Source organism: Aethalodelphis obliquidens, unplaced genomic scaffold (assembly GCF_003676395.1).
Source record: "Aethalodelphis obliquidens isolate GAN/ISIS:26980383/991018 unplaced genomic scaffold, ASM367639v1 scaffold1052, whole genome shotgun sequence".
In the NCBI taxonomy this organism is placed as follows: domain Eukaryota; kingdom Metazoa; phylum Chordata; class Mammalia; order Artiodactyla; family Delphinidae; genus Aethalodelphis; species Aethalodelphis obliquidens.
Genome location: NW_020838963.1, coordinates 1 through 8,026, shown reverse-complemented (window position 1 = coordinate 8,026; position 8,026 = coordinate 1). Strand labels below are relative to the sequence as shown.

At 53.1% G+C, this 8,026-nt stretch overlaps 1 long non-coding RNA gene across 1 annotated transcript; it reads right to left on the bottom strand.

Annotated features, from left to right (window-relative positions):
• Positions 1 to 1,947: 1,947 nt before the first annotated feature.
• Positions 1,948 to 7,972, bottom strand: LOC113616968 (uncharacterized). Its single transcript, XR_003431461.1, has 2 exons — positions 7,889 to 7,972; positions 1,948 to 2,776 (listed from the first exon to the last, which is right to left on the bottom strand). It is a non-coding gene; the product is annotated as an uncharacterized LOC113616968 (long non-coding RNA).
• Positions 7,973 to 8,026: the final 54 nt, after the last annotated feature.

The following is an 8,026-nucleotide window of genomic DNA, read 5'->3' as shown; positions in this document are numbered from 1 at the left end:
GAGGCCCCTCCACAAGACCACCAGAGTCGAGAGTCAAAGCCAAACGGCAAGGGTCATTTATTGCAGGTTCGAACCTGGACCTCCGCGCACTCGTTGCCGGTGACGCTAAGAGGTCCTGGCGGAGTTTAGTACAGCTCTTTTATAGACAGGTACAAACAAGTTCGGGACGTTCTGCGGGGCTTTCCAGGGGTGGGGAGTAGTGATTGGTTGATTTTTGAACAAAGACACTAGTCGCCGTCTGATTGGTTGGACGGTTGCAGGTTGACTTTTGAACAAAGACACTAGTCGCCGTCTGATTGGTTGGACGGTTGCGGGAGGGGGGGGGCGGTCAGCAAGCGTAATTACAGAAGCGAGAGGGGCTAGTTAAGTTTCGGTTTCCTGAGGTTTCGCTTCTCAATTGGAAATACTTAACAGGGGGCCCTGGTCACAAAAAGAAACAGTGCAAACAGGAAGACTGATGCAACCCTAGCAGTGCTGCGGCCTCCACCAGCCCAACGGCAGGGCGGCGGGAGGCTGTGCGCCCAACTTCAGGCGGCGCTCCCAAATGTGGCAAGCCCAGCGCCGTGCCCTGGAATGGCCCTTTTTCGGCCCTTCTCCTCCGGGAGGAACAGAAAAGAAACTCCAGGAAAGGCACAAATTGAATGCAGGGCGTCAACTCAGTCCTATTCCCACCAAAGTAGAACATAGCCCCCTCATCCCCCCCTTTCTCATGAACCAGAGGAGCCGATCTTGGGTCCTCAAGGCTCAATTTCTGAGGCCTCGCAGGGCTGATATTGTGTTCTTAATATCATTAGCTGGACTGTATTTATTCTTTCGCGAACAAAATCCCTGACTTTACTGAGTATACAGGGGCCTATAGTGAGGAGGAGAAGGAGGCATAGTAGAGGGCCCAGGATGGGGAGGAGGAAGGGAAGCATTCCATGAAGTCCTGACCAAAGGGGATTATCCGCTAATTCCTGCCGCGGGCGAGCTAGGTCTTCCTGGAGCTGGTGGATCTTGGTTCTTACAATGCCTGATTTATTTGCATAGAAACAACATTTTTCTTTTAGGGCGAGGCACATCCCACCCTGTTCAGCTGTCAGCAAGTCTAAGCCCCTCCTATTCTGTAGGACCACCTCGGCCAGCGAATCTAATTGGTCCTGTAAGTCCTGAATGGTCCCAGAGAGAGTTTCTACATCTTCTATTAATTGCCTAGACAGCTGATTATAGGAGTGAAGGGAGACCCCAAGACCTGTACTCCCTGTGGCCACAGCTCCTGTAATTCCTAATCCTACCAGGCGGGGTATGACTGTAATGGCTCGTTTGGTTCTCCCTGCCCAGAGGTCAAAGCTGGGAATGGGCAATGGGGTGTCTCCCGAGATCAGGTCTACATTGGGGAGGAGGGTGGCTAGGGTGCAGACCCCTGTCCAGTTCGGGGGTAAATAGGTGTATGCTAGGTTATTTCCACAGACAAAGACAGTGGTATTAGGACTACAGAGGGAGGAGTTCACGGGGATATATTGACTACATCCAGTGGATGAAAGGATTCCCAAGTCAATACTGGCGTTAGAGAGGGAATCGTTGTTGACAAAGCATGAGGTATTAAAGGTGGTTGAAAATTTTGAAAATTGTATGGGGAACGGCTCGGGGAGTGAAGTAGGATTACATCGTTCGCTGATGTTTAAATTGGCGAAGGTGGGGATGGCTATAGGGCGGGGTGGTCCTTGAGGAAGGCAGAGCCAGCAATCCTGTGCTAAGTTGGGGTTGGTGGTATTCAAAAGCGCAAAAGTAGCTTCTAGTATGGACATGGTCTGGGGGTCCAGTTCAGAGGGATTGACCTTAGGGAGAATTAGGGGGTGGTAGCTGAGCTGTGGGTATAGATGCCGATAGACCTGTCTTCGGGTTTCTATCTGGCTCACTGCGTCCTGGGGCCCCCCACCATCTGACATATGTGTGGGGGCCCTGGTGTTCCAGCATACCGGGGTCCCGGGGGTGCCAGTGCATCCAGCCTGAAGGTATTTATTACCCTCACTAATGGTGGGGCTTTTATTATTCTGTAGTATGGCTGTGAAATAAGTCTTGTTATTGGCCCCTGTACATTGCTGGTAAGAGGAATAGCACATGCTATGCATTGATTCCTGGAAGGTAGAACAGGGGCAAGTGGCTCGAGGGGGGAGTGGCTTAGGCTTATGGTAGCATTGCCAGCTTTGAGAGGCCCCGGTGCCCTATATGCCTGAACAAGGTATGCAGTTATGCCCCCGCAGTCCTGCATATGAGTATACCCTCGGGGAACAACAGGAGCCTCCATAGTACCTCCCCTGCACTCGCAGGGTGCACTGTATAGTTGTTGTATTAAAGTATTCTTATCGGGGGAAGGGCCGAGTCCTCCCCTCGTGGCCCGAGGGTTGAGGGTTAGGACTATCATTAGGGCTATCAGCAGTACCTTGGTCATCATGGGGGAGGGTACGGCGCAAGGTCAGTTTGAGGGGATTGTCCTTACTCCGGTCAACCGTCCAGGTGACGTCAGCTTTAGTGGACTTGATGAGGTCAGAAAATGGGTCCACCGGCTTGACGTGGGTGTAATGGATCCAGGCAGCTATGCTGTCCACCTTGATGGCAGTCGGCGTTGTCAGGATGATCTGGTAAGGTCCTTTCCACCTGGGTTCTAGGGTCTCTTGTCGATGGCGTTTGACAAGGACCCAGTCACCTGGCCGGAGCTGGTGTGGAGTAGGCGGGGGTCCTGTTGCATATAGCTCTTTCAGTTTGGGCCAGATTGTCTCGTGTGTCCGCTGTAAGGCTTGGAGGGAAGACAGGAGATTATTTTCTGGGTCCAATTGGATAAGGTTAGTCTTTAGGTTAGGGATGATAGGAGGAGGCCTACCATGCGTTATTTCGTAGGGAGTAAATCCTAGCTTATAGGAGGAATTTCGCACCCTAAACAGAGCGTAGGGGAGTAGGACTACCCAGTTAGCGCCAGTCTCCATGGTCAATTTAGTCAAGGTCTCTTTTAGAGTTCTATTCATCCTTTCTACCTGTCCTGAACTCTGGGGGCAGTATGCACAATGTAATTTCCAATTAGCCCCAAGTATGGAAGCCAGATCCTGACTTACCTTGGAAACGAAGGCTGGCCCGTTGTCGGACCCTATCATAACTGGAAAGCCATACCTGGGCAGGATCTCTTCTAGTAGCTTCTTAGCTACTATTTGTGCAGTCTCATTCTTGGTTGGGAATGCCTCAGTCCAACCTGAAAAGGTATCTATAAACACCAGTAAATATTTATACCCATATTTGCCAGGCTTTACCTCCGTGAAGTCCACTTCCCAGTAGGCTCTGGGCTGGTTTCCCCTCTCCCGGATGCCAGTGGTTGACGGGTGGGTGCTGGCATTATGGAGTTGGCAGACTGCACAGTCAGCAACCAGTCGTTCAGTCTTCTCAGAGACATTTTTAATTTTAAGTCCAGTCTGCCTGATGAGATCCTGTAGCCGTCGGGCGCCCAAGTGGGTGCTACGGTGGATCCGTTCAAGGACCAGGGTTCCTAGTTTCTCAGGAAGGAGGATATTGTTCTTAGCGTCCCGCCACCATCCGTCTCTAACCTGGGTTAGAGGGAGCTTGCTCATCCATCTGATGTCATCCTCCGAGTAGTCGGGTTGGGGCGGTAGTTCCCGGGGCCCTGGATCCGGCAGTTGCAGGGGAAGTAATGGTATTGGAGTGTGTGCCGCCTTTCGAGCCGTCTGGTTTGCCAAATTGTTGCCTCGGGCGACTGGATTCGTGGGTTTTTGATGCCCTGGGCAGTGTACAATGGCTAGCATTTTGGGTTCCCATATGGCCGCTAGCAAGGCCAGGATTTCCTCTTTGTTCTTGATGTCTTTGCCCTCTGCTGTGAGTAGTCCCCGCTCTCAGTATATTGCCCCATGTATATGTGCGGTAGTGAAAGCATACCGGCTGTCTGTGTATATGGTGGCTTTTTGGCCTTTGCTCATCTTGAGAGCTTGGGTCAGGGCAATTAATTCAGCTTTTTGGGCTAAGGTCCCTGGGGGGAGAGTCTCTGCCCATATCACTTCAGTTTCTGATGTTACCGCTGCCCCCGCATACCTCTGACCTTGCTGGACAAAGCTGCTGCCGTCAGTGAACCATGTGACTTGTGCATCCGGTAGGGGTTGGTCACGTAGGTCTTCCCGTACCCCATGGATCTGGGCCAGTACCTCTGCACAGTCATGGAGTGGGGAGTCCAAATCTGGGTCAGGTAATAGGGAGGCAGGGTTTAATGCCCGCGGCGGAGTGTAGCTGATTCTGAGGGGATTTAACAGTAGACCCTGGTAGTGGACCAGTCGAGCATTGCTCATCCATCGGTCGGGAGGCTGTTTGAGAACCCCGTCGATGGCGTGGGGGGTGGTGACATGTAACTCCTGCCCCATAGTTAGTCTGTCAGCATCCTTTACCATTAGGGCCGTGGCGGCGATCATCCGGAGGCCAGCCGGCAGCCACTGGGTCCAATTTCTTTGATAGGTAAGCGACAGGCCTGGGCCAAGGACCGAGGGGCTGGGTCAACACGGCCTTAGCTATGCCTTTGCTTTCATCCACAAAGAGGTGGAAGGGTTTGGAGACATCAGGGAGACCCAGGGCGGGTGCGGATAGCGAGGCAGTTTTGATCTGCTGAAATGATTGCTCAGCCTCTTCTGTCCATTCAAAGGGCGTCTGCTCTTTGGTGGCTAAGTATAGCGGTTTGGCCATTTCAGCAAATTTGGGTATCCATAAACGGCAGAACCCCGCTGACCCCAAAAATTCCCTCACCTGTCGAGGCGTGGTGGGTCTGGGGATGCGGAGGACGGTTTCCTTCCGTGCATCTGTGAGCCATCGTTGCCCCCCTTTCAATAGGTATCCCAGGTAAGTTACCTCAGGCCTGCAGATCTGTGCTTTCTTGGCAGAGGCCCGGTATCCCAGGGTGCCGAGAGTCCGTAGGAGGTTTCTGGTTCCCTGCAGGCAGGCTTCAGCGGTCTCAGCAGCTATTAAGAGATCATCAACATACTGCAGGAGGGTTACATCGGGGTTTTGTCTCCGGTACTCACTGAGATCCTCGTGTAGGGCCTCATCAAACAAGGTAGGCGAGTTTTTGAATCCTTGGGGAAGTCTGGTCCAAGTGAGTTGTCCGTTTATACCTCTCTCGGGATCTGACCATTCGAAGGCAAAGAGTTCTTGACTTTTGGGCGCCAAGGGTAAACTAAAAAAGGCATCTTTGAGGTCCAGCACAGTATACCATTGTTTTTCTGGACAAAGGGCGCTCAAAAGAGTATATGGATTGGGCACAGTAGGATGGATGTCTATGACCCGTCTGTTAACTTCCCTCAGGTCCTGCACTGGGCGGTAGTCTTTACTGTTAGGTTTGCGGACTGGCAGCAGGGGTGTATTCCAGGCCGACTGGCAGGGACGCAGTATCCCCAGGTCAAGAAGCTGGCGAATATGAGGAGTGATACCAGTCTTGGCCTCTATGGGCATGGGATACTGTCGGACACGTGCAGGATCTGCCCCTGGTTTGATCTCTATGAATAGGGCTGGGCGATGTTTGGCTTGTCCCATCCCCCCTGTTTCTGCCCATGCTTCGGGGAACTGCTGAAGCCATGACTCTATATCTTGATTTTGGGAAGGTGGTTCCTGGTGAAGTCGGTACTCATCTTCCAAGTTCAGGGTGAGCACAGATATGGGTTGGTCGTGAGGGTCTGTTACGATTGGCCCCTCTGGCCGAAAATGAATTTGTGCTCCCATTTTAGTGAGTAAGTCTCTCCCCAGTAAGGGGCAAGGGCTATCGGGAATGACCAGAAAGGAATGGGTTACTCTTCCCGTGCCCAAGTCCACAGTTCTCTGAGTGGTCCAGGGGTAATGTTTGACTCCCGTAGCTCCCTGGACCCAGGAGGATTTGTTAGAAACTTTCCCGTGGGGCTTAACCAAGACCGAATGCTGTGCCCCCGTATCCACCAGGAATTGGACTGGTTTCCCCTCCACTTGTAGGGTTACCCTGGGTTCGGGGAGGGGGTCTGAACCCCGTCCCCCCTACTCTGCATCATGTGTAAATAGGACTGGGGTGGCCTTCGGTTGCCATTGCCTCTGGTTGGGGCGCGGCTGCCTTTTCTTGGGGCATTCCCGAGCCCAGTGGCCCTTTTCCTTGCAATAGGCACATTGATCTCTGTCCAGTGGTCGCCTGGGAGGTCGAGTGGCTGGGGGGCCCTCTTGATCTTTCTGAACAATGGCGGCCAGGACCTTAGTCATTTTCTCAGTGGCTTTAAGTTGTTTATCCTCTGGGGCGTCTCGGTTATTAAAGACGCGCTGGGCGATACGGAGTAGGTCCTGTATCTGTTTGCCCTCCAGATCTTCTAACTTCTGGAGTTTCTTTTTAATATCAGGGGCTGCCTGGTTAACGAAGGACATTACAACGGCAGCCTGATTTTCGGGGGCCTCTGGATCCATAGGGGTATACTGCCTAAAGGCTTCCATTAATCTTTCTAAGTAAGAGGAGGGGCTTTCTGTTTTACCTTGTATAATTGAATATACCTTGGCCAAATTAGTGGGCTTGCGCGCGGCAGCCCGGAGACCCGCCATTAGAGTCTGGCGATAAATGAGCAGTCGTCCCCTACCTTCTCCGGTGTTATAGTCCCATTCATCCTGCGGGGGGGCGAGTTAAGGGAAAGGCTGCATTGATGAGGTCAGGGTTAGCGGTGGGTTGACCATCATCTCCAGGAACCAGTTTTCTCGCCTCCAGCTGGATTCGCTCTCGTTCTTCGGTAGTGAATAGGATCCGGAGGAGCTGTTGGCAGTCATCCCAGGTGGGCTGATGAGTGAACATAACGCTATCTAGAAGAGCTATCAAGTCTTTAGGATTATCAGAAAAGCGGGCATTCTGGGTCTTCCAATTATATAGGTCACTGGTAGAGAATGGCCAATACTGGAGTCGGGGGTTCCCTGTCTCATCGGGAGGGCCTATTTCTCGCAGGGGTAGGGCTATGGTGGAATCAGGATGGCGGAGCCCTGGGTCGCGCTGAGTGCGTCCACAAGTGCGCCCAGCCGGCCCATGGGAATTATTTTCATTGGGCAGGAGGACCGGTAGTGCCTCTGCCTCTCGGTCCTCCGGTTCTAGCCTGGGTGGCCCTTCGGGAGGGGCCGCAGGAGGTTCTACCAAGGGGAGAGGAGCAGGGCCAGGAGCAGGAAGGGGGACCGGTTGTGGGGCCAAAGGAGGAGGTTCATATGGGGGGGGGGGTCTAGGAGAAGGAGGTCTTGGCTATCAGAGAGTATGGGTGCAGTTGGGGTCTGAGGCTTGGGGGGTTTAGTTGGTCGGGCCGCAAGGATCTTCTTACATGACCCTGATGACAAAAAGGGGGTCATCCAGGGAGGAGGGTTTTCTACCAGGTCCTGCCATACCAGGATGTAGGGGATCTGGTCCGGATGGCCTTCTTTTCCTGGCAAGAAAACTCTAGATTTAACTTTTAGGATTATAGGAAGACAAAAGGTGCCCTCGGTGGGCCAGCCAACCCCGAAAGCTGGCCATTCAGAGTGGCAGAAGGTGATTAGTTTTCTTCTCCGGATGTCCAGACTGAGGTGGTGTCCTCGAGACTTTACATCCCCAAAATTAGCGAGAAGGAGGGAGAGGGGGGTACTCTGTGCTTGGCCCATGTCTGGGTCCTGGAAGAGATTGGTTAGAGAAGGTTACTCTGAAACCAAAAGTGATTAAGAGCAGTCCCAATAGCGGAGCCTGTAAAAGGAGGAAGGGGAGGTTATCGCGTGCGCGCTTCAGATGGGCTGTCAGCCCCAGATGGGTCGTGGTGGACGTCTCCAACCACACCCGACTTAGGTGTCCTATAGCGCGTCCGCCAGGACCGTCCTAGTCCCCAAAACAGAAGGTACCCTGAGCCGGCTTACTTACCGATCGGTTGTCAGCGATGACCCGTTGACCTGATGTCTGGTGGGCTTGGGGGCATCCCGGACGAGCCCCCAAATGAAATGCCCAAGGTCGTGAGGCCCCTCCACAAGACCACCAGAGTCGAGAGTCAAAGCCAAACGG